The following is a 21,851-nucleotide window of genomic DNA, read 5'->3' as shown; positions in this document are numbered from 1 at the left end:
GGTTGAATCAAATCTAAAAGTCATGGTGGAATACACTCTGGATTGTCGTGATTCTGAAAGGGGCACTGAATAGAACTTCATCACACATCACACTATGGGAAATACTACATTACCGGATGGATGGATGGATGGATGGATGGATGGATGGATGGATGGATGGATGGATGGATGGATGGATGGATGGATGGATGGTTGGATGGCCAGTCAGTCAGTCAATATAGTTAGTTCTCCCATGCTGCAATTCCCAATGTGTGCCCAATGCGTCTTTTATATTTGACAAGTAAATTGATACATGTGATACAGGACAAATGGTTATGGGCTGAACAGGTGTGGCTATATCAGGGGTGGGCAAACTCGGTCCTCGAGGGCCGGAGTCCTGCAGGTTTTGGATGTTTCTCTTCTCCAACTTATCAGCAATCTCTGCATAAGGCTGATAACAGATCCTGATGATTGGAATCAGCCTGCGTTGGAAGGGGGAGACCTCCAAAACCTGCAGTACTCTGGCCCTCGAGGACCGAGTTTGACCACCCCTGGGCCTATATGGTGCAATATAAATATAAAACTTTTCAAATGCATCTAGTAAAGGGAAAGATATTGTCATGTTGGTGCCTTATCCTTATGCAGTTATTATGCTTATGCAGGCCATTAGGGTTACTTTGTCCTTTACAATGATAACGCGAGATGATGATGAGTTAGCCACTCATGGTTTGTCTAGTCTTATGCAAATGTCACTTATGATAAGACTGTTGTCAGTTGCTATGGTATAAGTTACCTTTATTTTGCCTGGTCACTCTTACTTGTACTTTGTCATGCAGTCAGTTGGAGGTCTCTTTGCTGAGGTTTTACTCAGTTGAGGTTTCCTATCTTTCCTCTTACATGCAAGCCGTGTTCCATGTGCACAGCTTGAGATTCTGAGCCAAGGTTTCTCAGTCAAGTGTTGTCAAGTTCGAGTTTCAAATTCAAGTGTTATCGGGGTATCGGCTTTCTGTTGTTACTTTGTATTTTTGTATATGAAGACTCTGTTTCCCAACACCCGTGTCTGCGTTTGGGTCCTCAAATCCACACCCTATGTGACAAAATAAACCGAAATATCTTTTCCCTGATTAATCCCAGAAGCTTTCACATCATTGAGAAGTTAACATTTTGGACAGCAATGTTGTGATTGTACAATGTAATCTTTCTACTTTAGGTAACTTTTTTGTTTGTTTGTTTTCTTATCGATGTTGTTATTTTAGCCATATATTGTGTACCGAGCAAGTTAAGTCAGATGTGAACGTGGCTGCTAGCCAACGTTACAATACTAGTAGGTTTAACTTCCAATTTATGGTCATCATCACATTTTAGCCTCTGCACTGGCGTCATATTTTGTTATATTTTTTCCGAGAATAGTTTATCAAAGAAAACACAGAAATTAATGCAACTATAGACTTACAAGCAGTTAGCACATGTAAAGGTCTGTTTCTGAACGGCTCATGATGTTGTAAAGGGGGGAAAAAAAAAAGAGATAATTCCTAGAAATGGTAAAGGTTCTGTCCAGCATGAGACGCTTGTCCTTTGGTTTAGGATATCATTACCCTGTGATGTGTCTTAAGTGACATTTTGGGGGGATTATTATAATTATTTATTTTTATTTTATTTTAATAAGGAGGAACTGCTATCCAAAGGCTGCATTGATTCTCATGTCAAAAGACCAGTGTGATAAAACAATATGCTTATGTTAATGGAACATCGGATCCCCTCGCATTAACAGATTCTGTTTGGTTCATAATTATTCCATTCTTCTCACAGCTCTCTATTGTTATGTGGTTCACTGATTTTCTTTTCTTTGAGGTATTGATGTTATTCAAAAAATTAATAATGGGCACAAAAAAAAAAAAAAGACAGAATCCTACTTCAACTACTTGAAATCAATGCCAACACTAAAACACAAACACAATTGAGGCCATTAAGAAAAATATAAATCAGAAACATCCAATTTATTTTCCTGCTCATTTTTTTTTTTACAATTCCCTCTCCAAATATGTTTGATAACTTCTGAACCTTCTGGTTCTCTTTCATTCGTGACTGCCCAGGATTATATGGGGAAGGTTAATACAGTCACATGAATTCCTCATTGTGCTTTGTGCTACCAGGCAGTAGCACTACATACAGAGCTTGTGACTGGGTTGGAGCACAGGATTATCTCAATGAAGCTTATTGTGCACATACACATTACTCACACACATTAGCTTCATATCTCAATACGCACGAATGGTCATGCTCAGGCTTAAGAATGCTTAAATAGTGTGTGCACTGGGAGAGGTCATCGCAGAGTAACTTTTGGTATAATATCATGGCCATCTATTATGACTGATAAAATAAACTTCGACACATTTATGAGATTTTGTTACAGAGTTACTTAAAAAAATATTACCGTGAAGTTTTATTTCGAATGATAAGAATCTGGATTTAAAAAAGGAGTGTAGAGAGTACTGGCCTTTTTCCTGGGATACAACTTGCCTAAGTACCTAAGTGCCTGCTTCTCAACCATTTCTTTTTCATAAGCCACTGGGTGATTTTAAAATGTAATTTTATACTTTTTAAACGCCACATGTTCTCAATTACATTGAGGTGAGTCAAACTGTGTGTGAGAGCAGTGTTTCAGTTTCTTTGATTAAATGAGAGGAGCAGCCTTGGGAGTAACAGGAAGGCCATAGGAGTTGCTGTCTGTATTTCACATGTTACTGTTGGAATTTCAGATGTGTTCTCCATGAAGGGAGCACATGAGTGAGGCGTGTAACCAACATTCAGCATTAGCATAATCCGTTATCACTAACAGATACAAACATTACAACCTATGGTATACACTTGTACTTGGTGTTGAACGGTACCATCTAAAATGATAAAATGTCTTTTTTTTTGTGATGATCTTGAGTGGAACGAGAATACAAGAGAAGTCAAATGTTTTTCAACATAGTTATTTTTTAAATGTAATTGAATGTTTCCAATTGTTATTCAAATGTGAATAACACGGACCCCCCAAAATCCTACTTAAAACGCATCCCCCCCCCCCCCCTCTATACTTACTCTATAGTAAAAGTGTTTATACCCAGGTTAAAAACTATGCTTTTGTCTTTCCTCATAAAATATTTTTTCCCAAAATATTGTTCTTGCACTGTACGCTCTTTACTTTTGAATCTCTTTAATTTAACTGCTTTTTGACGTTGTACTTTTTAATTACAGAATGAGAACATATAGTTACATAATGTGCTATAAATTAATTATTATCACCCCCACTCAATTTGGGATCATTTTATCGGCAAGAAAAAAAAAAGGAGGGGTGGGGGGATGTTATTCACTTCATTTGACAGTACCGGTAAGTGATCTGTGTAAAATGTTACCACTTTAACTACATCCTTTTTGAAATCACAGTGACCAAAATTTGACCTTGGCCTGACCTCAAACGTATGATCGTTTCATGTGCGCAGGCTGACGGCATAGACGCCATCAAAGGGAACATTCTATGCAGGTTGACGCAAATGGGAATACAATATGTAGAGTAAACCCCAAAGCAACGTGCCCTGATGACCTGCTGATCCATGAGCACGTGCACTCATGAGTAGGCCTGCACCTGCTTGTTCGGTGAGTCCACCTCATCGTCGCACTTTTTAACTGTATATATTAAACGTATTGTCCGTGAACTGCACATTATGGAGAAACTATTAGCAGTTGAATCTCTTGTCCACAAGGTCAGGGGTCAATCATACCATAGGCCGCTTGTTTGTTTGTTTTTTGAACAAATGGAACAAGGACTTTGTAGACTTAAAATGTTGCTGCTGTTTAAAGCCACTGAGGCCAAATGGCTTTGGGTTGAGGTCATTATGAATGACACACCACCAGAGGGGGCTATCCCCTTTAAATTGGTTGTCGTGTTGACGCATTGCCTCATCTTGGTCATTGGGATCAGCAATTCATGGAATGGTCCTCTCGCTATTAATATTGAGAGACCTCTTCAAAGTTCAGTGGTTTCTGTATATCAGAGCTTTATTATTAGGATTATATAAACCACTACCACCAAACTTTTTTCCCCCCACATAAATTACAAAAATTGTATTCTGCGCTTTTACAGTACACAAATGATTGCATTTTCAATTAGACAGTACAAGAAATACGTATTTATCTTCTTTTTGTACTTTGCTTTCCAACTTTGTGTCAGTAGTTTCAGGAATATTTAAACACGACGTTCCCCAAATATCTGGGCCATCTTTGTGGGTCATAGTTAAAACTTGTGAAGTTACCTTTTTTTTTTCTTCTTTTTTTTTTTGCATACATGGAGATCTGAGACTTCCTGTTGACACAAACAACAACATCCACCAGTGCCAAGCAAAAGAAATAATGTATGCTCTCATTATTATTCCTATTTAGACGTCTAATTTATTCGGCCTTAGTGGGGAACAGCCTTTTCAAAGGAAAAGTGGCATGTTGATAAGGCGTGGAAGTTAGGTCGAATTATTCAGTCCTCCCCTCATTTTCTCTCGCCCGTAAAAACATGAACTTGTAGCCCGACTTGTGTGCATCACTCGCACACTGCGAGGCTTGACAACTTACAATTAGTTAGAAATAATTCACATTTCTGGGCATGATTATGCTTCTGCAAAAGCTCTGTGATCAGCAGCTCAAAGCAGAGCTGTAAGCGTAGGAACTTAAATCAGCTCACTGAACGACGAACTGAAGAATTAAACAACTGTGCAAAGCTGTGCTTTAAGTGACTGACTGGCGAGAAACTCAATGACAGCGAGCGCGTTTGTCCGATAAAGACACTCACATGTGTTCACATTTTTTTGCTAACTTACATCAAAAGAGATTCTCTTTTTCAATGTGATGCAAAGAAAGAGGACAAACAATACCTCCATGCCTCGCCTTGTAAATAGAACAATTATATAAAGGCACCCTAGCGGATTACATAAATGTTTCAATGTTATCAATATTTCATTCTCTGTGCATTTGATGTGTCTGGTGATGGGATATTTATGTTGTGGGCTTTCACACAGTAATGTGGGCATGTATGTGCATGTATGGTGAGTATGTATATATATATTCGGCAGTGTCGGAAGTGTCAAGAAGAGTCATCAAAGGATGACGTGGGTTTTTTTTTAACATCTCAAAGAAATGGGCATATACAGGAGAGGAGTTTCAAGGTTTGTCTTGTAGTTTATGTTGTCTCTCAGGTGCAGACGGTGCTGATCGTACTTGAAGCTCGAGAACATGGGAGGAAAGGAAGAGGAGGAGCACTAGTTTAGAACTCCTTAGTGGGGAAGCATAATATATTTTTCATGTGACATGGATTGTCTTAAAAGTATCTTGGCGAAAGAAAAAAAAAAAGATGGAACTTCAAGAAAACAATCACCATAGTCTACGTCCTTGTCAATTATACTTGTGCTATGAACTTTTTCAGAGTAAGCTCGTCATACGAGCAGCATGCAGAATCTGTATCTCTCCCACACAGCTCAATGTCAAGAGTGTGGACAAGATGCAAAGATACGGCAACTACTCACCAAAAGTTAGGGCTATTCGGCTTTCGGGTGAAACCTAAAATACACTATAAAATTCCAAGGTGAACTTGGATTTGACCTTCTCTAAAGTTTTGAATGCACCAACTCACTTTTTGTACAATTTACAGTTCTCTAATAAGGAGCTGAATGGCAAAATTCCCAACAGATATTTGATCTATGAATGGACCAATACTTGTCGTGGTTCAGCGAAAATGGGTATTTAAGTAAATGAACAAAACATAATGCCTAGCCTGCTGGCTAACATCATCCGTACAGCAAGCTGTCCATTTCACAGTCAAAAGAGCCCATCTGTGTCATTTATCGCAGTCAACTATATGCCATATATGTAACTATATGATTACATATATGTCTGATTTTGAATAAACTTAATAACAAATGTACGGCCAGCTGTCCATCTATGACAACAACATTTTCTTTTTGAGCGACACGTCACACATTCAATCTACAGTCGTAGGGAAGAAGGTTGGCTAGCTGTTAAGCTGCTTTCTCAACCACAAAAATTAGATGACATGCTCATTTACTCACTGGTATGCATGGCCTCCACGTATTTGCTGTACGCAATCCTCACAATGTCCGGGCATGCTTTTGATGTGACGGATTGCGTCCTTGGGGATCGCCTCTTAAAATTGGATCAGGGTATCAGTCAGCTTTTGGATAGTCCAATTGGCCCGCTAGAAGTCAATCTGTAAGGCTTCTCATGGTCCTTTTTGTACAGCATACTCCACTCACAACATGTTATTAGGCCTTTGGCGAAATGTCCAAATGTGCCTACAATGATTTTAGTATTTTGAGTGCATTACAAATGAAATGTATTATCATCATTATTTTCATTATTATTATTATTATTATTATTATTATTATTTATTCATTTTTAGAGGTGAAATTAATTTGATCTTCCATTGTCCAACTGTTTCAGTCCTTGCTATTCTCTAACAGGGAACTCAACAACAAAAGTCCTCACAGGTGTTGATGTTTAAAAAAATATATAAGGAAATGCCCTATTCCTTTGTGTGACTCTTCCAGTCTCTTTTAGCTGTGTTGCACCTGCTGATGATATCCTGTGACACTCTAATCTCAGTGGCCATCTTTGACAACATCCTGTATAAAACCCTCACAGTGGTGAAGTACTGTTGATCAGTTGCTTGGTTTATACTGCATTTGAGGAAAGTGGGAAGCTGGACATTTCCGACTTCATACCAGGAAGTGTCCACGGGAACGTCCCTTTGAACTAGTACATCAGAGTTGCCAAGTCGGGGAAAAAAAGGACCACGACTTCACTGACCGTCTTAAATCTGTCGTCACTTGACAATGGCAAGCCCCAAGGAGAGGCCATGAATGGCAACAAATAATTTATAAGAATTTAAACAAATATTTATGTATATTTATGTATTGGTGAAGAGACTCACGTAACGCAACGTGATTTAGAATGACTGCGTTAACCAGAACAACAATTTATCACATTCAGCCATCTTTGCTGTTTACATTTGCCTCAAAAACTTTGAGGTAAGAACTGGGAGAATCCAAGTGAGATATATCCGACTTCCCACTTTCCTCGAATGCAGGTCTCGTGAAAACGACTGTTTAAAGCCAACCTAACCAAACATTATATACATACTGTGCCTGTGTGAAAATGTGTCCAAGAAAACCATTGATGGTTTGGTTCCCAGTCAGTCCCTTTAGAAGACTGTACCAGAAGACAGTCCAGCAATTTTCTGTGTACAACAACATATACTGCTAGAGTTTGAATGTGTGATGTGTCCTTCAGAAAAATAAATGTTACTGAGACAGATGGAAAGCCGGTCGTAGTTTACATTTCTACAGTTAAGTTCATTCAAAATCAGACATATAATGAATCATATATAGATGATTAGCTAACTGAATGTTCTGTTGCTTAGATTAAAGGCACAGATGAGCTCCTTCAATCTGTGAAATTGACAGAGTGCTGTAGAAATGATGTTTGCTAGCATGCTATTGCTAGCCACTGTGTTTTTCCAAACATTGTTCCACAAGCCCAACGACAAGGGTTTAGTTCCCAGTCTGTCTCTTTAGAAGAGGCTACTGTATTAACTGTATCTGGTGATGCAACCAGTGGTGTAGTCCAGGGTATACGCGGGTATACGGAGTATACCCACTTCTTTTTCAGTCATTATTGCGTATACCCACTCCTAAATCCCCCCCTGATGCGCACCGTTGAGCAGTGGCCGACTCTCCTCTGCCTCTAATTGGCTGGTACTCCCTGCCTTCGCTGATTAGATTGGCTTACGGTTTTACACTAACTAAATTCTCTAGTTTAGTTTTATAGTCGTGAAATGTATCTTCTGCCTAGATTTAGTCATAACTGTTTTAATTTCCTCATTTCCTCAGTAGAGTTTTGTTCTGCGGATGTATCCTTGTGAGTGTTATCGCAATTTCTGCCAGGTGCAGTCATGACTGAATAACCTCCTCTATTCCTCAAATGGGCTTTGTTCGGTGTCTAAATAGTGTCCTTGAATGTTATCGTGTAGGTCCGGTTAACTTTGTGAGCTGTTTACTGGAAACTGTGTGGTACCGCTCTTCAAGATAGTATAAGAATGTTGTAAGTCCTCTGTAATCTTCTCACTTGTGAGAAGCTACAGCCATTGCCTGTAAATCACTTGTGCCCGGAATATTCTGTAGAAATAAAAGCTTTGAAGGAACTGTTCATCGATCTCCAGCCTGTATTCAGATAACCAACATTCTCACTACCCGAAAGAAAACAAACACGCGGAGGAAAAGATCAACTCCACAACAGTAGCTAGGCTGTTACCAAGGTTATTTTAGTTAACGAAAAAGCTAAAACTAAAATTCATAAAACATTTTCGTTAACTAAATAAAATAAAACGAAAATGCTTTAAAAAAGAAACAAGAAGACTAACTGAAACTACGTTTTCTGTTTACAAAATGAACGAAAACTAACTATAATTACAGCAAGAATGTCCTTCATTTTAGTCTTTGGTAATGAATTTAATACATGAGCCTTTTGGGATGATATTAAATGTGATTTTAAATATATTTATTTAACCGGAATAAGGATGTTTGAAAGTGTCACACAGAAGTGACATCATCTAGCAGCAGCCAATAGAAAAGCACCTTCAGATGATGTCGTTCATAGGCCACAAATTTGCCTGCTTGACTTTTGGCTCCAATGGCTCGGCTTGCCTGCTTTTTAATTAAACTCAGCCGAAATGCAATGCTAGGTAAGCAATGTGTTACTTTTTTCATTTTACCCTAGTGTTTATTAAATATTGCGCACAAGTAATACACATTTAAAAAACTAAAACTAATACTGAAACTAACTAAAACCAAGCATTTTTTTAAAAAACTAATACAATAATAAAAACTAACAGAAACACCCTGAAAACTAATTAAAACTAACTAAGATTAAAAAACAAAAAACAAAAAACAAAACAAAATTAAAACTAAAAAGAAAATTACAAAACTATAATAACCCTGGCTTGCCCTTGATTTTAAAGTAAGTTAAAAACACAAGACCAGACTGTTTTCCACTATTTTTTTGTTCATTGTTAACTAAATATTTTTTTTATTGTTTTCATATTATTTATAATGTGTGTTTGCATAATTATTTCAGGCTGCTTGTGTTAACTACAAACCTGTTTTTAACAAGTCATGATAATTTTATTATTGTGGGTTCAAATGACTGATTTTTATTTCTTACATGCATGTTACAGTTTCCTAAAGAGAATGTTTTTATGGACTTAAAATTATTATAATTTTTTTGAAACTTGTGAAAATTGAGATGATACCCACTTCTCCAGGGACCACTACACCCCTGGACGCAACACCAAATACATCAAGTTTTTGTCCTTGTTTTTAAATCAGGTCAGCGTTAGCCCTTTAATTTTCAGCCACCTGGAAAATCTTGCCTTGTATTGGTCACACACATTCAATGATTTTCAACATAAGATGATTGAAGAGTGAAGTGCAGTTCCCTTTCTGGCCATGTAAAGGCGCTGTTGAGTTTCATTGCAATGCTCCCAGAGGATTTGAAGCCTGCCAAAGACAAAAAGAGAAGCTGAGATGACAAAGGAGGAAGTGAGAGTGAAGCAGCAACAAGGGAGAAAAGTGGGGAGGAGAAAGGAGCGAAAATAAAGAGTCTGACTTGTACCTTCACAAACCATTACATCACCTCCTCTTGGTAGAATACTCCTCTCAGGCTTACGTCAGTGGGAAAGACTCCAACGGATGGTTTAGAAAAGCAACACTTTCATGCGTACATCAACAAACAAAGTCCTGCGGCTTTGAGCTTTTGTGCGACATGTTCCTTAGCTCCAATCAGACTTGGACGATGTGACATCTCAGTTCACACTGGTGTCAAGCAGAAAGGAGAATGCTGAGAGGCGAAATGCTCCTCATAGCAACTGTAGACAGCTTTACTGCTCATCAAACTAACAACACCTTTGCCCCTCTGATGCTGATGTGTCTGCTTACCTGCTTGCCTCCTCAGCACAAAGTAGTCGGAAAGTACACAAGAGAAGGAGGCGGCGCACAAGAGGTTTTTTTTTTTTGGGCACTCATGGGAAATTCTGAATATTTAGCTCAGGCCAATGTGTGTGTGTGTGAGGTAGGGGAGGGGCTAATGGTCCCGAGTACTCCTTCACCACCATGTGAAAAGCAGCTCAGTGCCTGCAGGTCCCAGATAACCTGTTTGGGCCATTTCTGCTGCGGATGCGAATATTGCGGCCTGATCATCAATCATTAGACTTTTCTCATTGGCTCTTTGAATCAGGTTGAGCTGGCTGCGAACACATTTAGTGTAACAGGATCTGTGTGGGCGTGCGTGTGGGTTTGCGCGAGGGTACGCATGTGCGCACAGGCCCTCTGTGAACGCACATGCAGCAACACTCGGCACTGGGCACGAGAGCGTAGAAGGATGATGATGAGAGACGAGAATGGGTTGAGTGTGGATTCGCATCATCAAAAAAGGAAGAGGTTTGGGGGAGGGGGTCGTCGTCAACGCGCACAAAGCATCTTTACATACAACTATATGATCACGCACATAGTCATGCATCATCCAGGTGCAGTGGGACGTGTCTGCTTATGATGAAGCAGCAACTCCAGGGCAAAAATAGGTCAGAGAGCCTCAGGGCCTCTAGAGTCAGCTGGTCCTCTGCTTTGTTTTTGCTTTTAGTATGCAGATTTGTCACGTTGCTTTCAAGTGGTGTTTTATTCACTCACTGGTTCCTTATTCAGGCACACCTGCACATCATACAATCTAATGGTGTCCAATTCAAGCGCTGCAGCAACAGAACAGCGGCTTCATATTTGAATGAAGCTGGAAATAATCCAAATGATAATAACGAGAGGAACTGAATACTTTCTGGCTCGTATCGTCACAAACCATTACATCATAGAGGTCGGGGCTGGACTGGCTATCTGGCGTACAGGGCAGATGCCCGGTGGGCCGGAGTCTTTTGGGGCCGATGCAGTGCTTTTTTAATTATTGATTTCCTCCATTTTACCCCAAGAGTCCATTTAACCAACATATCAGTGGCAGAACAATGTGTTAGACAGGTATGGTCAGCAGTTGAAACGGGCCGGTGGGCATAAGTCAAAATGCCAGGGCCCATTTTCTTTTTCTTTTTGTGCCAGTCATGTACTGATGGAGGTCAACTGGGATCCTCCCAAATTGACGGCAACCCTGAACAAGATAAGCGGTATTTAAAATGGAGAGCTAGATTAAGGTGACCCGGGACAGTCCCGTTTTGAGCCTTAGGTTCTGAGTCCCGACGGATTTTGTTTTGTCCCAATGTTACGCAGGTCCCGTTCTGGTGTCCCGTTTTTGTTGTTGTTGTTGGGGTTTTTTTGCCATGTGTTTGTCAATCGCTACGAATCCTCACATGATTATGTGTATTTCTCGTAGTTTTTTTTCCACGCAAATCTGCCACTTTATAAACTCGCAAATTTGCCACTTTATAAACTTTTTTTCTCTGAATATTGCCCCTCCCTATATATAAATGAAATATATTTATACATGGCCCTAATACGCCGTCGTAAATCGCAGAGTTGTCTTAGTGATTCATACGATAAACCCATTAAGAAAAAATTGAACTGTTAAATTCCTTCCTATTTATGTTGACATTCACATTTCTCTTTGTCATCTGCATCTATTCAGAAATTAGATTCACGGGAAATGTAGTCCTACTATCCTAATGCTGTGGTCATCAGTGTCAGACCCAAAGCAAGCTGAGCTTTCTCGCGGCATATTTTGTTGCAAAGTGGCGGCACGGGACCGAGACGAGATCGGCGCGAGATAAAGGGCATAGCCAGCTTCCAATAGCTGTCAATCAAAGGGTCTGTCAATCAAGATAGCACGTAATAACACGAAACGACAAGATAGAATTTGGCACAATCCGTCTTCCGAAAGAGCTACGATCTGTGTCTGGAGGAATTGCCAATTTATAGACGTTTTTGCTACATTTAGTGACATTTCCCACAACATTTTTATTTTTTATTTTTTTTAAAAGAGAGACTACCCCGATGCGAATCTATAAACTGATGATTGCGATTTTTTTTTAACTCAAATTTAGAAAATACTAATCAGTAAACGTGTACATGTACACTGTAAGATTTGTATGAGACTGTATGTATTTATCTGAAAATTCAGGCTTATAACTGAGCCACTTTACAGGTTGCAGTCTGTTTCATGAACAGCAATGAAATAAAATATTAAGGCTTAATGTTCCATTAATATAACATTCTTCCATGCTTAATGTGTGAATCCTAACCCTAGAAAGTAAGACGTTTTGTTGAATATTCCCATAAAAAAATGTATGTTTAAAAATCGATTTGGCCGCATATCGAATCGATTCGAGAATTGCGCGCTGTAATATCGCAATATATTGCCAAATCGATTTTTTCTAACACCCCTAATTGGAACAGTGGATTAGCAGGATAGATGGCTGGATAGATGCTCTTTTAGTACAGTTAATTATATGGATGCATTGTGGTTGTAGACAGCTGGAGCATTATTAGCGTTGCTGCTAGACAAACAGCGGACTTGTTCGCCAACATAATAAATGAAAATACATCTGTTAGGGGAACGTGTCAATGAACCCAACCAATGTGAAGTTCCAAGCACATATACATCCTTTACTACCTGTTCGGATGCCGAGAGGTTCGATGACTTAGCATCTTCTTTCTGATTTCATATCACCCCTGCAGGCCACATACTTGCTGCTAAACCACAATGATGAACCCGAGCAGATATTGGATTTAGCTGCATTAGAACCTTCAAACTTGCAGTACTCATTTACAAACAGGAGACTCCTGTGGTTTGATTTCATGAAGCTCGGGATGTACCAGAAGGAGAGAGCCATTGTCCTGCTGAATCCATAGACAACATATCATTGGATCCCTTTCATTTGCTATGCGCTCTGTGTCTTCACAATCACACCCCTGGGATGCGGAAAAGGTTTTTTTTCCCCTCCATCTTGTTTTCCAAAGCAACATTTTGCAGCCGATGCAAGCACATCAGAGCCACCATGGGAGCAGGTGGACGCTCTCCCGCCTCATAGCATAGAGCAGAAAAAGTACTGGCAGGACAAATAAACAATGTGCTGCTGTCTTTCTCTTCTGCTGTTCCTGCCATGGCCATGAAACCCTGGGCTCTCTTCCCAGATTCGCAAACAGATAATCGGGAAAGCTAGCTTGGCTATCACTAGAGGTGTAGCCCAAAAATGATGGCAAACAAAAAGTGTGCGGCAATATTTACCTTCAAAGGGCAAATCAGTGCCAAGCTGCAAGATGATTCCATAGCGTTGAAGTACCTCCGTAGATCTGGCGGCAATATGTGAGTCAAAACATGCATATTATCATCATTAGAAAATATATCCCAGCAGTAAGGAAGTGCAGTTAATGTGGGATTGACCTCAGATTAGGCCACTCAACAGAAGCAAGAACACCATTGGCATTCTGTAGCAAATAAGATGAGAGGACCCGGCACATGAGGCAAGCAAGCGTGAACCAAGCAAGAACCCATTCCGTTTCGCTGACATTACGTCTGGCCTTGATGCTCACCCTGCACTTCCTCTGGCCACCATTAGGAGCTCCTGCTTCCCCTGATTACCTTTTCAAACCTGCCATCATTTAGGTCCAGTGTTGGCACCACTTATTTTGCTCATGGTCTGCTTCGCCAGTCCTTTTTTGTTTTTTACAATATGTTTTATGGAACCCCACAAGTCTAAATATGATATTTAGTTAATATTGCGTTAGTGGAATATGAGTTAAGCAGCAAAATCTGACCGTTTTTATCCATCTCATGGGGCGGCCATTTTGCCACTTGCTGTCAACTGGATGACAGCAATGTTTGCTCAATGTCTCCGGTAACAACCAATAACAGCGCAGCTTCAGAAAACAGGTGAGCTCTGATTGGTTGTTGCCTGAGCAACACAGATGTCATCTTCATCGACAGCAAGTGAGATTGATAAAAACGGACGGATTTTGCTTCATAACTCATATTCCAAAAATGCAATATTAATTAGAATGTCATGTTTAGACTAGTGAGGTCACATATAACATATTATTGTCAAGAAAAGTTTAAGGTTGACTTCCACTTGAACTCATTCACTGCCATTGACAGCTATAGACGTCAAAAATTCATTTGAACTATGTCTCCTAGTTTAACGTTTTTTTCCCCACTTTTGTTAACAAGAGTATGAAAACCTAGAACATTTTGGGGGTATATTTAGAACAGATATAACATTTTTGATTAATCGTGAGTTAACTATTGAAGTCATGCAATTAATTACACTTAATAAAGAATAACCGCCTGACGCGATTAAAAATAAAGAGAAAAGAAATTAGGGGCGTCAGGCAATTAATTTTTTTAATTGTAATTAATCGCATGACTTCACTAGTTAACTCACGAATAATCACACATTTTATATATGTTCTAAATGCACAATTAAAAAAATCATAGGCTTTCATACTTTTATTAACAAAAGTGGGGAAAAAAAGTTAAACGAATTTTTGACGTCTATAGCCGTCAATGGCAGTGAATGAGTTAATGAGCCAAAGACATTTTGGGGGATAAAAACCCAGGAGCTCCCGCACCCCAATCATACCCCAAGACTAATTATCTAAGATCTAATTAAGAATGCAGAATGTGTTTTCTTTTTTAATGTTACAGTTCTATACAATTTGAGACTAGTGGGGCAGTGACTAAGCAGATAATAAGGAGGGAAACAATATGGCCTTGCATGTCAAGTCAAAGTCTGACGGGCATATTTTGCAATCTTGGCAGGTGATTTTAGTAATTTCTTGTCTTCTCCACTATGTTGTAAACTTTCAATGATTGTTGCTGAACATGAGGGCAAATATTGATTTTGAAGAAAATGGCTGAGCAGTCAACAACACTCTTTATCAGAGCGGTTGTAATTTTTCATCCCATTTACCTCAAAGACCACTCTTGTTTGCCACACACATAAGTACCATTTTAGTCCACCTTTGGTCCATTTTCCAAACATCTGACTTACTTTTATTACGGGCGACCCACCACAAATGTACTTAGAGTAGAGTTATGACCACCTGAGTTATCACCTGCTGACGGAAGGCTCCCTGTTTTATGAAGTGTCATATAACCAGGTCCAAACAAAATAAAAACAAACACAAAAAGTCTGCCAACTCCTCTTTCTCTCTTTCCATTTCCTTCTACATTCCTAATCTGTATCTGGATGCGGGATTAGTGGCCATGGCCGAGGTGCAGGAATGGGGTTTACCTGCAAGTGGGAGCCCCGTCCTGAGTCCCTTAGCGGAGGAGGAGGAGAAGATAAACACACTAGCAAGGATTAATGGATGCATGTAATGTTGGATTACTGGAAACATGTATATTTATACGAGTTGTATGCGATTTAAAAAAGAAAGCTTCTTAAAGATTACTTACAGTGAAGTTGCTGTCAACTGCATGGAAATTGACTCGAAGATTAGTTGGTAAATCTAAATAAAGTGGAAGCATAAAAGGTCGAATTAATCTGGCTGGCCTCAGATTCATTTGGAATTGGAATACTTTTTTTGCCAATTGAAATGTTATATTGTTTTGGAGTTGTAAAAAAGTACCTCACAGTTCACAACTCAGCTCTGGCCCTCTGTATAGACTTTTTATGTTTCCCCCATGCATGTGGGAGTTTTCTCTGGTGACGATCACCCATTTTTTCAGATTTGCAATTCCACGAAGACGATATAGTCATCTCCAAAGAAGACCGAGGAGTCTGGTTAGTATCCAACGTGTGGGGATGAAGACCGGGTTGGTGTAGCATCCTTCTAACTAATGATTGACTTAAAGAGGTTTTTTCCGTCAGTTGTCCTTAGAAAAATCATCCAAAAAGCTATATGGTGCCCCTAGAGGCGCTCGAGGATACTGCATGCAATAATGTTGTGACTTTGCCCACTTAAGTACTGAACAGCCAGGACAGATATATAGTAAGTTTAATTACCTTTCTTTAGGGTAAATATGTAAAAATAATAATAAAATAGAACAAGACAAAGAAAAGGTAAAATATTTGTATTTAGTTAAAAATGCTCATTAAACTGAAATCTCACAACTTTACAAGGTCTGCTGACAAGTCTTGCAAGACTTTGCGCAACTTCTGTGGCATTCGCTCTGTATAAAGACACATGAATGTTACACTACATTTCCCTCCACTTCGGGTTTTCATGTCATGTTGTTTACACACACCAACGTCAGTCAGTTGGTGGCTATTTATTTTTGCCAATCAATATTGGTATTTTTATTCTGTTTATCTGCAGGTTTCGTCCAGTCAGTGAGTTGGCAGCTATTTGTTTGTCCCAAATCAATATTTTTGTTACATCCTCACCTGTTAAGCAAAACAGTTGCCTTTGCAAGAAAAAAAAAAAACAGCTTATATAACAGCACACACAGTCCGCCAAAATGAGCCCCTGACTTATTGCGCAGGGGGGAAAAAGCTGTTTTGTGGTATATGTGCTGCGCTGGCATGCACACCGCCGAGGTTTGTTTTCATTCTCGCGGAAGCTAAATCAGGGAAGGGCAGTGATTCGCTGTGCCTCATTTGAAGAGCAACTTGGAGATGTAATTGGTCTCCTGACACATGAAGTCGCTCTAAGACACAAACACACACACGTACACACATTTCCTCGCTCGTCTCACGTTCTCATTCCATGTTTCCCGGGCCTTTGAACCCATCAGAATGCATTACGCAGAGAACAAAGACTGTGTACACTGGATGATGTTGATTAGCTCACAAGATGATAATAAAACGCTTATAGAGCCGAACTCATGAATATAATACCTCATTATGTCCCGCAACTTCCTCTTTTCAAAGGGGTCCTCCTCTATTTAGAGCACCACATATAAATAACACACTTTGCCTTGGCAAGCGTCAATCATGCAGCTACTTTGAGCAAATGAGGAAATGATTTGTTTCAGTCAGGATGCGTATTTGGAGCGATTATTAAATTATGTTATGAAATAAAAAGCATTGCGAGTAAATGATGTGTTGACATTTTACAATAAGTAAATACAATTGACGTCACTTCAGCGAACGTGTATTGTGTGATAATTGTTATTACTATAACGCATGTAACTCAATCCATTGTCTGTACGGTTCATAAATAGTTTTTAATAGGGACAGTTTGGAAATACTGCACCCTACACTGATTATGGATATTTAAAGTTAACTGGGCCATTATGTTTTACTATGTTAAAAAAATTCTAATATATACTGTAAGACGTTTCGATGCAGTTTTCAATATGCGAGGTGCAAAACGATTCAAGCACGGTTTGATTTGTAAGTGGAACGATTTGATTCGGTTCGTGTCGGTGGGGTTAGCATTTGATTCTGTATCATTTTTTTGTTATTTTACGTACATTTTAATGAACTTGTCAGCAGTACTGCAAATGTGCCAGTTCCATCTAAGATGATATCTTTAATAAAAGATGATTCGATAAATATCTTTATTGATTTAAAAGTAGAACAATTTGATTTGGTTTGATTCACGTCTTTAAAGAAAGAAAAAAAGGGTTTCGGTTATAACTGGGTTTTTTTGTGTGTGGTTTTTTTACACCCCTAATATATTGGCATACCGGTACATTTTTCTCTGGATTATTTGTAGCATGTTAAATTAACTAAAGGAGAAGAGTCTCAAAGTGACCCTTTTGTCCTTCAATTTTTCTGGATGTGGCCTTTGAATGAAAACGTTTGGACATCCCTGGTCTAGAGGTCCTTAGTTCAGACCTCGGCTCGAGCCCTTCTGTGTTTTTTCCTCCCTTCTTGCCCAAATTCCAAAAACATGTATTTTGGGTTAATTGGAGACTCTAAACTGTCCAGAGGCATGAATTTGACCCAGAAGTTTGATTCTATTTCATTTGATTCTCATGGAATAAGATGTTTTGAAATATGGACCAATGGGAGGTCCTAGAATTGATTGATGATGATGATGATATGGTCCGACTAACTTTTACCTCTGCGACTTTGCAATTTAAGTGTGATGAGTATAAGATTTAAACGTAGTATTTTTTGAGAAATAATCCCTGAAGAAGACAATTGCAACCTACGTACAAAAAAAAACCTCTACAGGCCCAAACGACGGGTGACAAACTCTATATAATTCCCTGGTAATAATGTTGGTGGTATTTCATGATGACAAAATGAGGGGAAAACCCTATTATAAGTAAACTCTCACACTCCAAATTTCAAAATGAGATCATCTTTCCCGTGAATCTTCGCTTTGGTCCCGCATGTCTTGATTGGCTGTCAAATATTAGGTCAGAGTTTTCAGAGGAGGTTTCTTATTTTGGGGTTGAGGGAGGCGTGAAGGAACTTCTTGTGCTCGCTGCAGAATTCAAAGCTGCATTAGAGCAGCGACGTGCGCAAACAAAGCGCGTTTCATCTGCACTTTTAAGAGAACCTACTTCCTATTTATATCCCATCGCCAGCAGAGGAGGGATGACATCTTTCTCATCTTTCTCATCTTTCTCGCCTTTCGCTTGCTCTCCCGCTAGCATTCCTCTGAAGAAATTAACAAATCACTCACTTTCCCTTCACCGTTGTGGAACATTGACACCAGTTTGTTTACATATGAGTGGGTGTGTCACCGTCGTCAAATATGTTGTGTTTGACTTGTGTGTTCCTTGCGCTTCATCTATATATAAAAAGTGAAGAACCAGTAAATTTGCTAGCTGACAGCTCCTGCATATCAAAGCGTGTCACACTCGCTTTTTGTAAAAATCCACAAATACGTTTGACATCAAGCCTTAAGTGGAAGTAAAAAGAAAAAATAATGACGACGCGAGGAAGCCCAGATGCAAAAGGCGATATCGGAGAAGTGATGGAAGAGGGGCAATACTTTTCACTGTCTGTTTTTTTTTAGTTGATGAAGCTGAACAATCATTTTTAAAAGAGAACATTTTAACATTGAGGAGCCTGTTCTCATGAGAATGTTTGAAGTATTTGTGCAAACAGCAAAGCACTATAAATAGTATAAAATATATTATTTTGAGATGAGTTGGTCAAGCTTTGCTCTTTCTTTTAATTAATGACTTTTTGGAAAATAATGGTTTTATTTGTCTAGATACAGACAAACCAATCATGAACGCATATAGACAATCTAGAAAGAGCATTAGTACACGGGGACCCCCATTTTCCTATTGAAGTGAAGTCACCACCTATTTTAAGAGACGATTCAAAAAACATACTGTTCAAAAATAACCTTTAAAAACATACGTGTTCAAAGTGTTGTTGAGAGCACCGTATTAAGAAACTTATGATGAACATGACAAGTACAAAATGTATTCTTTACATACACATCTGTAACAGTGAAATGTTATCTGTCTGCACTGTTGTGTTCTGAGGTACACCTGCACATTTTTACTACCTGGCTGTCTGCGACCCACCCAATATGGCTCTGTGAGCCACTTTTGGGTACAGACTCACCAGTTGAGAATCAGTGATCAAGAGTCTTTCACGAATAAGCCAGAGTACCATATTTTCCGGACTCTAAGTCACTGCAGAGTCTAAGGCACAATCCAGACGGAAGCAAAGCCGGCTTCGTTCCTCAAACAAATCTCGTACACACAAAAGCATTTTAAGACTTGCGTGTGTCCAAAAGAAGACGCTGAGGGCGTTTAACGGCTGTAATGTATATGCCGAGTCTGGAGTGGCGCTGTAGCGCAGCCACAGGGAGTTAACGGAAAGCGTAGAAGAATCAGCGAAGAAAATGAATACTTTTTTTTCTAACTTTATTGCAATCTACAGAACAAAGATGGCTTTGCATGTATCCAAACAACATGGGAAAAGATGAACACAGGAAAAGTGACAATGGTGAAACAAAATATTTTGCTGCAAAAGCATAAGCAAGCTAAGGAGGCTGCGCAAAACGACTACGACAAGACTATCCGCCGTTGTTGACAAACTGACGGTTCGCGCGCATTACGTCACCACTAGAGGAGTATCCTGCATATGGTGTCCAGACGGACGCGTACGGGGCACGCTTTGAAATCTTTCCACTCTGGAGCCCGGTTTCAAAAGTGATCGGTTTCAACCTCCGAAACCGCGCCATCGTGTGGACGAATGGCCTAAATGGTAAGAAACTTGTGAGGATACATTGAGACTGGCTTTCGTGTGGACGGGGCCTTAGTCTCACTAGGCCAAAAATGCAAAATTAAGTAGAAAAAAAACCTACATACTGTAAGTCGTATATGACGCATTTTTTTGCGGGTAATTTGCTTTACAAACTATTTGACCAAAAACACACATTACATCATCTTGGAGGGCAAATCATAACATTAATAAATGAATAGAGAACAGGCAGAATAGGTGCAAGGTATGCTAACACAAATGAAGGTTCACTACTTGCAGCTTGTAGTCTGTATAATATGATTTTCTTTTGGGGGGCATTTGTGTTCAGTCAAAGTTGTCTTTGTAAGCGAACGTTTACCGTTTAAATATTTAATTGTTAAGGAGTAGAAGATATTGGTGCGTAACTCTAGAGTGCCCTCTTGTGGCTGTCTATGAAATGATATAACCCCCAATATATTTTTTCATGTATAAGTCGCTCCGAAGTATAAGTCGCAGCAACAGCCAACCTATGAAGTGTGACTTATAGTCCGGCAAATACGATATACCAAGAAAACATAAACAAGATCATACAGAACACACAATTTTCACATAAAATGACCAAAGCTCCAATTCAAACGCAAGACCATTCGACTTGTGAGGCAGGTGTGAATGATTTGCGACCAAAGAATTTCCACAAACATCTGTCAAAACCAAACAAAAAATGTACAAAAGTGATTCGGCAAAAATAATAGCACAGGGATCGTTTATTCACGCCAATTATCAGGATTTCTGTCTGAAAAGTGGAACACATCCTTATCTAATGGGATTCATCTTAATTGCAGCACTTTCAGCTTGTTGTCTTGCCTGGAGTGTCGAGTCCTCGCCTGGTTTCTTGCCTCCAGAAACCCCGTGGATGTAACGATTAAAAGAACCTGAGGAACATATTAATGGATGCCCAAACGAGCGTCTCTTCGGGCAACAGCTCAAATTTCTCCCTCTTTCAAACTGTCCTGGAGCATTACATGCTACATAACAAGTAATCGCTATTTCTGTTCAGCTGTGGATCTCATCATCTCCTTTCACCTGTAGATGTGAAATGTGTCTTCTTTTAAACGGCTTTGTATTATCAAGTGGAATCACATCTCAGTAAAAATGCCCATCCATTTTTTGTATTGCTCATCCTCATGATGGTCATTGGTGAGCTGGAGCCCATCCCAACTGACTTTGGGCAAAAAGGTGACGTATAGACCCCTCACTTACATTGAATGCGCTTAATAACTTAACTCAATGCGGATTCTATGTCTATGCGCAAGCATAATAATTTTATTGTTGGTATTATTGTTTCAAGACTGCAAGCGCTGTAATGTCTAATCCGTCACTTTGTTGTCTTCTTAATTAAATGCATACATGGCATGATGTTCAGTTAATACTTTTGCCAGCTATTGGTTAGCTAACCTAGCTATCTTAACATTGTAGAGGCTGTGTCTCTTATCTTCACCTTCCAAAACTTTGCATGTTGTTATATATTATAGACGGTTTCTCACATTTTCCAAATCGGTTAAGATGTTCTAAGTCAGTATGTGTGCACTCCGCTTAAGCAGAATTGTGTCTAAAGGAATTGTTTTCACATTTAGCGACACTCAGTTAAAAGTATTAGTGTTCTTTGCTATAGTCGTTTTCATCTAAAGATTTTTTTTTTCTGGAAAACTGGAAAAACACTGAATGTCAT

The sequence above is a fragment of the Leptonotus elevatus genome, chromosome 8 (assembly GCF_054856555.1).
Source record: "Leptonotus elevatus isolate MCC_2025b chromosome 8, RoL_Lele_1.0, whole genome shotgun sequence".
Classification (NCBI taxonomy): Eukaryota; Metazoa; Chordata; class Actinopteri; order Syngnathiformes; family Syngnathidae; genus Leptonotus; species Leptonotus elevatus.
Note: the sequence above shows the minus strand (reverse complement) of the source record.